Raw genomic sequence first — 8,894 nt, forward strand, 5'->3', positions numbered from 1 at the left:
GCAGAGAAGAGCCACGTTAGTGGCTACGTTAGTGCCACTAACATGGCCATTAAAGTGGAAGGAAGGAAAGCTTGGAAAGTTAGTGAGAACGTTAACGCCACTAATGTTAGCGAAGGGCAAGAAAACCCACGTTAGCGACCCCGTTAGCTCCACTAACATGGGCACTAACGTGGAAGAAAAGAGAAGCCCCAACGTTAGTGAGAAAGTTAATGGTATTAACGTGGATGAAAGGAGGCAGCTGTGAAAGTTAGTGGAAAAGTGAATGCCACTAACGTTTGCGAAGCCAAGAACACCCACGTTAGTGGCCATGTTAGTGCCACTAACGTGGGCATTAAAATGGAACAAAGGAGGCAGCTGTGAAAGTTAGTGGAAAAAGTGAACGCCACTAACGTTTGCGAAGCAGAGAAGGCCACGTTAGTGCCACTAACGTGGGCAAAATCTCACCCAGCAGCCTGACCATGCCTTCTTCAAACAAGAATAACTTGAGCCACATAGCTTCAAATGAGGTGATTTCAGTGGAATTGGAAAGCAGGATTCCAGAGCTTTCCAAGCATATATAGCACTACATGGTGGACACTAAATTTGAGGGATAAAACCTGCCCCAAATGTGCAAAGATGAACATGGTATCAACCTGTAGTAAGGCCAGCTGACCTCTTCGTCTTCCAAGACGTGTAACTCGAGCTGTAGAGCTCCAATTGATGCGCTTCTAAAGGTTTTGGAAAGTAGACATCTAGAGCTTTTCAACAATATATAATAGTATGGGGTGGACATTAAGTTTGAGCTCCAGAACCTGGCAATACTAATCCTCTGAACACGGACGTTATTGGCACTCACTTTTGCCAATAACGCCAGCGACTATGCTAGCGACCCTGTCCCCTTCAAAGGAGCATAACTTGAGTTACAGAGGTCCAATTGAGGTTTTTCTAGTTGCGTTAGAAAGCTGACATTCAGAGATTTCCAATGATACATAGTAGTCCATAGTGGGCATGAAATTGGAGTGTAACATCCCTTCCAGCAAAATACCTTGCTTAAGTCAGGGTATTTCTACTAGAAAGAACGTTACGTGACCTTTTCTAATATTAACTACTTAATTACTGAGCCTTTGTATCGATTTCGCGTTTCAGTTTTAAGAAAATGCCAGAAAATTTTATTTTTATTCATTAATGACATGTATCAAGGATAAACATTGCAAATAATAATAACAATCACATAAGTATTATTAATAGTAATTCTTATACATAAGAAGTCATATAAACCCAAATACAACACCTACCCCTCTGTTAAAATAAAACCTCAAAGGACAAGAGTGAGGGACTCTATGAAAGCAATTAAAACCATAAAGAAAGCCTACTAATCGCTCGCAGCTTCAAATTGCGTCTTCAAACCTGTCACTGAAAGGGTGGAAAATTTGGGGGTGAGAACCAAACCATATGTTCTCAGTAGAGGTCGAGAATGCCGTGAAAGTAAAGAATAAAGCGCAAATAGTTAGTTTCATTCAGAGACATCTAAAAGAAAATTAACCTTCTTTAAAAGTATTAGTTAATTATTCAAAATCCTAGACCCATATTTTCTTTATAAAACTCATAAAAGTTTTCTAGACTGTATGAATGACTAATCTGTTCCAAGCATAGGTTCATTAAGTCTATGCTGAACCAGCTCAATCTTTCATACTTACTAAACCTCAAACACAATCCAATTACGGCCTCAGGGCCAAGCAATTCAACCAACACCCAATTCACCACAATCCAGCCAATCAGTTACAAACACAAGTAATGAGGTTCAAACACAATCAAGAGCAATTATATCAAGTATAGTAATTAGCAGTTAACAGAATTATTCATTTAGGCAAACCAATTACAATATACACACCCAAACAATGTCACATAGATGCATATGATGAATGTCTAGTCCTAGTACAGGCCATGAGCTCATGTGTCGGTTGGCTGCCCGCAATCCCGACATTTATCTAGTCACGAGTAATCCCGATTTTTCGAATACGATTTTCCGTTCCTAAATAAATGCGAATATGATAATAGCCGCTCATTTGAGACAGCCTCTACTTACTGCAGGAAAATATATATATACTCTGCTCTGCTCTGGGGAAGCGGAAAATGGCTGTAGGTAACTTAGTTTCCCTACAGAGGCTCTGGGTTGCATTAAGCAACTAATATATATTAAATATAGCTCTGGGTTGCATCAAGCAACTAATATATATATATAAATATAGCTCTGGGTTGCATCAAGCAACTAATATATATAAATATAGCTCTGGGTTGCATCAAGCAACTAATATATATATATATACAAATATCTCTTTACTCTGCTCTGGTTTCTCTTTCCTCTGCATCTCTTTACTCTACTCTAGTTGTTCTGTTCTCTGTATCTCTTTACTTTTCTCTGAATACTCTTTCATCTGTATCTATATTACTCTTTTTCTTTTTATCTCTTTACTCCTTTGTAAATGTAAATATGCAAGCGGGACAAAACCCATGTCCTTGCTAGCAACTTTATAAATCAAATATATTTTCTCAAAAGAATGAGTAAAGTTATTATCGTTAAACAAGTCTCAAGTATTCATTTTGATTAACTCCTTTTACTTTTATAAAAATTTGGACATAATCTCCTTTAAAAATAGGACTTAGCCACCCTTACGGGTTCCTTCTTTCTCAACATTTCATCAGCCTCTTTCAGCAGTTGCCACAACAATATATATTCTCAAAAACATTTGATAATAGAAAATCTATTTTTTAAATTCTATATCCAAAATAATTACCAACACAACTTGGCAGCCTGATTTCCATTTTGTTTTTAAAATATCAAATGAATTCGGAATTACGCAAATTTTATATCCATGCGACCGTCTCGGATTAATCTTTCTATTAAACTTAAAATCATAATTTTTTGCTGACTCTAGCTTTGGGAATATAAGCAAAACCGTGACTGTTCTGCAGTGTTTTAAAACCAGAAGACAGCAGCACTATACAACATTTGAAATTTCATATAAAATCCAAATTAAATCCAACTACCTTCAAAACTAATATGGTTAAACATAACTCATCCAAATTTCGTTTTCAATTAGTTCCAGGGTCATACCATTTTTAATGAAGGAGTTATGTAGCTTGAAAGTTAGGTAATTTTTTGCAGAATTCTGTTTTACAAATCATTGAACACAACCTCTTCCAAGTCCCATAACTCACTTATTAAAACATGGATAGCCCTGAAATTTAAGTCACAAATGCTAAACATACTTAATTTTCACTTCCAATTGGTTGCACCTCGATATCCAACCAGGTTCAAAAGTTATAAACTTCCAAATTTACTGATTTAAGAAAACAGAATCTGGCCTTTACTGCATAATGCATCGTATTTCAAAAATTTTTATCTTTTAAACCGCAAGGTCAACCGTTCTGAAATTTTACGACATAAAAATAATAGGACTAAGATTTCATTTAAAATTAGTTCCATTTCAAAATTCAAACTGCAGAATTTCCATAAAGGAATCAAGTTGCTGCTGTGTTAAACGTTCTGCAGAAAAAAAACCAGATTTGACATCCCCAATTCAAAAATTCACCATAAATCATAAACTTAATGAAAAAGTCTCAAATTTACCAGTTTAGTTCCTTATATCCCTAAGTTTAACCCAGACTTGGTCTCATACAATTCCAATCATCACAGAATTAGTTACAGTCTTTCAAAGTTACTGTTTTCACTTAAAGGTAATGCAGAAATTCAGATTTTACGGATTAACTTTGAAAAATCATAACTAAATCTTCAGTTAATACGAAACCTTTAAATTTAAATCCTAACAACTACACTTGTTAAAGTTTACTCAGATTTTAATCTCATACCATTTCGATTGCTAACAAATTACTAGGCCGTCCTCAAAGTAACCATTCTATTTTGAAAACCAAATTCTTAATAATAGTTTAGTCTTTTGGGCCCTAATTCTTCAACAATTCTCAATCCAGTATCAAATATATCAAATGATTATCTCAGTCTCAACCATTTATACATAATCAGTCAAAACCACAATCCTCTACTAATCTCAAGTCACTTTCATAGCCATAGCAATATACCAAACAACCATTTCAACAACCAACAATCAATAATTCAATCATCTACCATACATAATTACAATCAATTCAATCACAGCACCAAGCACAATCGCAATCACAATCCAACATTCATATAATCAATTAATTACTCACAGCCATTAATACTATTTGCAGTTATTCAATAAACCTTGTTGGCATTCCTAAATTAAAATCATTTTAAACCCCCTACCTCGATGTCGTAATCGCAGGATTTAACACAGCAATTCCCTTTATTCCTAATTCGTGGCAGCAACCACAACAGTGATACCTGAGACCCTCTGCAGCAGCGATGTCATCAATAATCGCGATAATGGTGGCAAGACCGAAATATAAATATTTTTGGGCATTTTTCCTATAACAATGAAGCGGCAAGCAGAGATAACAATAATCAAAATAGGTTGTGAATGATACAGATTCAGATACAAGGATGAAGGAGGCTGTGGTAACAAAGCAATATCAGGGCAGGGATGAAATAGTTCATAGCAGCAACGATTCTTTTGGAAAATCGATCGTCACAGTCCACAGCTACAGCAGCTTAATCAGTAATTAAATAAAACAAGAAAACAAAGCCATAGTAGTAGAATTACGGTGACTACAACAACAGGGAAGATAGCTTCCTCCTCTACCTCAGCTCGTGATTCCGGCGGCGGCGGTGGCGGAGCATCCTTCAACGACGCTGGCTAAGAGAACACCCACCACCACACGTTCTTCTCCTCCTCCGCCAGTTGTTCACGATTCTCCCCCTCCTTAACCTAATTGACGACGCAGCTTCGGAGATGATATTGGCGGTCTCCATGGTGACGGTTGCTGCGAGCTCGACGGCAGCTGAACCAGCAGCGGAGGCAACGCATGGCAGCGACAACGATGAGCGAGTGAACGTCTCCGTCGATCTCTTTCTCTTCGCGGTTTTGCTTCTCTTATTCTCTGGCTCTAACGACAGCAATGGCAACCGGCACAAGGAGCGGCACAGCGCGGCGATCCTCCTTCCTCTCTTCTTACTCCGTTCCGTCACTCTCTCCCCCTCTTCTCCGTTTCCCCCCTCAAGCTCCCCCTGTTCCCTTTCTTTCCTTTCTGTGTATGTGTTAATTTGTGAAATTAGGGTATCAATTAGGAATTTAGTGAAATTAGGATTTTATAAAGAAATAAGGATAGATATGAATAGATATTTTGATAAAATTGAAGAGTAGAGTAATTTTTTAAAATTAAATATACTCTATTAAAAATATATAAGAACATTATTCATCAACATATTGCTAAGTTCAATTAATTATTTTTAGTTTAAATTATAAAATAAGTATATTAATCACATTTTTATAAAATGTACTTTAAACTCAATACCAATTATTCAAATTAAATGATATAACATTTTATTATTTTTCTATTACCGAAACTTTAATTTCAATTTACAAAATATCTAATTATAATAAATTACTTAAACTTTAAGTATTTATAAAAATTCATTTAATCATTCCTAATAAATTAATCTCTAGGAGCTCAAACTAATAAAATAAACCATAATTTATCCATAATAGAAATTATTTAAATTAAATTATACAATTCTTTCTTATTTTTCAATTACTAAAATTATACAAAATATTTTATTATAATAAGATTACTTAAAAATATTAATTGATTTCAAAATAAAACTATCTCCGAATCTATTTAATTATTTCTAACAAAATATTTTCTAAAATTATAAAGTTTAAACTTAATAAGATAAAATCACAATTTATTTATATTTAGATTTTCAAAAATGCGAGATGTTACATTCTATCCAACTTACAAAAATTTTCGCCCTCGAAAATTGATATAAGATGGAGATAAGATTCATATTCATATCCCCTTTTGAATATTTTAAAGATAACAAGAAAAGCATATCACATAAACATAGAAGAAAATATATTAGGTGATACAAAAGTTGATAAAAATAGCTTGACGCAAACCAAATTTCAAAATCCAAAATCAAATAGGCACAATATTCGTTCAGAACTCTTAACAAAGCATGGTCACTTCTCGTTGCCTCGAAACTCCACAACTCCTTATAACTTCGTGTACTGACCAGATTCACTTTCCATACGCACAAATCGGGTCCCTAAGAACTATCATATAAGCAATACGAAACTTGAGAAGAGAAGGACAAATGGCACAATGGTATTTACGAAAAATCAGGAGAATACTTAGGTTCACAGTTGGATAAGGATGGTATTTCGCAAGGATTTGAAAGAATACGTAAGATTATCAACAAACAAGGATGTATATAAGCAATGAAATATATCATAAGGAGAGTTAATTTTGAAAGTTTAGGAAGAAATTTTGAATAAGGTGAACGAAACAGAAATATTTTTGGGCATTACGGTAACTACAACAACAGGGAAGATAGCTTCCTCCTCTACCTCAGCTCGTGATTCCGGCGGCGGCGGCGGCGGAGCATCCTTCAACGATGCTGGCTAAGAGAACACCCACCACCACACGTTCTTCTCCTCCTCCACCGGTTGTTCATGATTCTCCCCCTCCTTAACCTAATCGATGATGCAGCTTCGGAGATGATATTGGCGGTCTACATGGTGACGGTTGCTGCGAGCTCGACGGCAGCTGAACCAGCAGCGGAGGCAACGCATGGCAGCGACAACGATGAACGAGTGAACGTCTCCGTCGATCTCTTTCTCTTCGCGGTTTTGCTTCTCTTCTTCTCTTTCTGTGTATGTGTTAATTTGTGAAATTAGGGTATCAATTAGGAATTTAGTGAAATTAGGATTTTATAAAGAAATAAGGATAGATATGAATAGATATTTTGATAAAATTGAAGAGTAGAGTAATTTTTTAAAATTAAATATACTCTATTAAAAATATATAAGAACATTATTCATCAACATATTGCTAAGTTCAATTAATTATTTCTAGTTTAAATTATAAAATAAGTATATTAATCACATTTTTATAAAATGTACTTTAAACTCAATACCAATTATTCAAATTAAATGATATAAAATTTTATTATTTTTCTATTACCGAAACTTTAATTTCAATTTACAAAATATCTAATTATAATAAATTACTTAAACTTTAAGTATTTATAAAAATCCATTTAATCATTCCTAATAAATTAATCTCTAGGAGCTCAAACTAAAAAAATAAACCATAATTTATCCATGATAGAAATTATTTAAATTAAATTATACAATTCTTTCTTATTTTTCAATTACTAAAACTATACAAAATATTCTATTATAATAAGATTACTTAAAAATATTAATTGATTCCAAAATAAAAATATCTCCGAATCTATTTAATTATTTCTAACAAAATAATTTCTAAAATTATAAACTTTAAACTTAATAAGATAAAATCACAATTTATTTATATTTAGATTTTCAAAAATGCGGGATGTTACATGGAGCACAAACAAGAGGCATCTTTTAAGCCCCAAAAACACCAACTGGGTAGCAAGTGTGACGTTAGCCACACTAACTTCAGCACTAACGCCACACATGTAGCATTAGTGTGGATAACGGTGGCACTAATGATTAGCACCTGGACCTCAACTTGATTCACTTCTCTTTCAAGGACCACCCAACCTCAAAGAAGCAAGCCCACAAGTGTCAACCAATCAAGGCCACAAGAAGCATCTAGAATAGTTAATTTTCATTTCATTGTAATTTGCTTTTAATTTCATTTCATTTTGTAATTTAGGAGAGCCTATAAAAAGGCCTTAGTTTCTACATTAAATTCATTCTGGAATTGGAGATTGAAGAGGGGTCTTCGGACTCCCTCCCCTCACACATTTTTCCTTCTCTTTCTTTTCTTTGTACTTTTCATTTATAAATTCTGAAGTTTCAATTTTAGTTTTAATCTTCATCTTTACTTTTCTGTACTTTCTTTCTTTTCTATTTTGGTAGAGCAATGATCAACTAACTCTTTTCATTGGGTTAGAGAGCTCTATTGTGATTCAATGGATCAATTGTAGTTGTTGTTCTTCTTCTTCTTTCTTTTCTCTTGATTTTACTAGAGATCTTTCGATCTTCATCCAATTGGGTAATTGTCTCGGAAGAGAAATTGCTCATACTTGGATTTCCTCTGAACCTTGGAAGAGGAATGAGGAAATCATGCTAGAAATGCTCTCTCAGATTGGATTAGGTTGGGGTTGGATAGGTATTGTGACATTTAATCCTACCAATACTTTGATCTATGAATGTGTGTGGTATAATCAGTGACCAAACTTCATCTCTTCCCATGAGCAATTAAATCAAGGAATTGGGAAATTGTTCAAGCTTAGAGAGATTGGATGCCAAGGAATTGTGATCCAATCACTTATGATTTCCAAGGAGATCAATGAATGCATTGATTGAGGAAGAGATGAGAATGAACTTGATCCAGAGGATTGCAATATCTCTTGATCCCAATGTTCATTTTATTTTTTAGTTCTTACATTTACTTTTCTTGCCATTTTACTTTTCTGCACTTTATTGCTTTCTTTACTTTTATGCCATTTACATTTCCTTGTTACTTATCACCCCAATATGATTCGTCTAACTAGGAAAATCAATTAACCATTGATTGCTTAATCTGTTAATCTCTGTGGGATTCGACCTCACTATTTTGTGAGTTATTACTTGACGACAATTCGGTATACTTGCCAAATAAAAATTTTTTAAGTTACAAGTTTCCGTGCATCAAGTTTATGGTGCCGTTGCTGGGGATTAATTGTGATTAACAAACTACCGGTTGATTGATTTACTAGATTAGACACTTTTCTTTTGTCTTTGTTTTCTTTTGTTTTTTTATTTTCTTTTGCTAACTAA

The 8,894-nt window shown here is 34.3% G+C and overlaps 1 long non-coding RNA gene across 1 annotated transcript; it reads right to left on the minus strand.

The window, feature by feature from the left end:
• Window positions 1-1,262: 1,262 nt before the first annotated feature.
• Window positions 1,263-5,135, minus strand: LOC148580079 (uncharacterized). Its single transcript, XR_015883022.1, has 3 exons — window positions 4,722-5,135; window positions 4,286-4,447; window positions 1,263-1,392 (listed from the first exon to the last, which is right to left on the minus strand). It is a non-coding gene; the product is annotated as an uncharacterized LOC148580079 (long non-coding RNA).
• Between the last annotated feature and the right edge of the window lie 3,759 nt (window positions 5,136-8,894).

Source organism: Arachis ipaensis, chromosome B10 (assembly GCF_059453495.1).
Source record: "Arachis ipaensis isolate K30076 ecotype BB chromosome B10, ASM5945349v1, whole genome shotgun sequence".
NCBI classification, from domain to species: domain Eukaryota; kingdom Viridiplantae; phylum Streptophyta; class Magnoliopsida; order Fabales; family Fabaceae; genus Arachis; species Arachis ipaensis.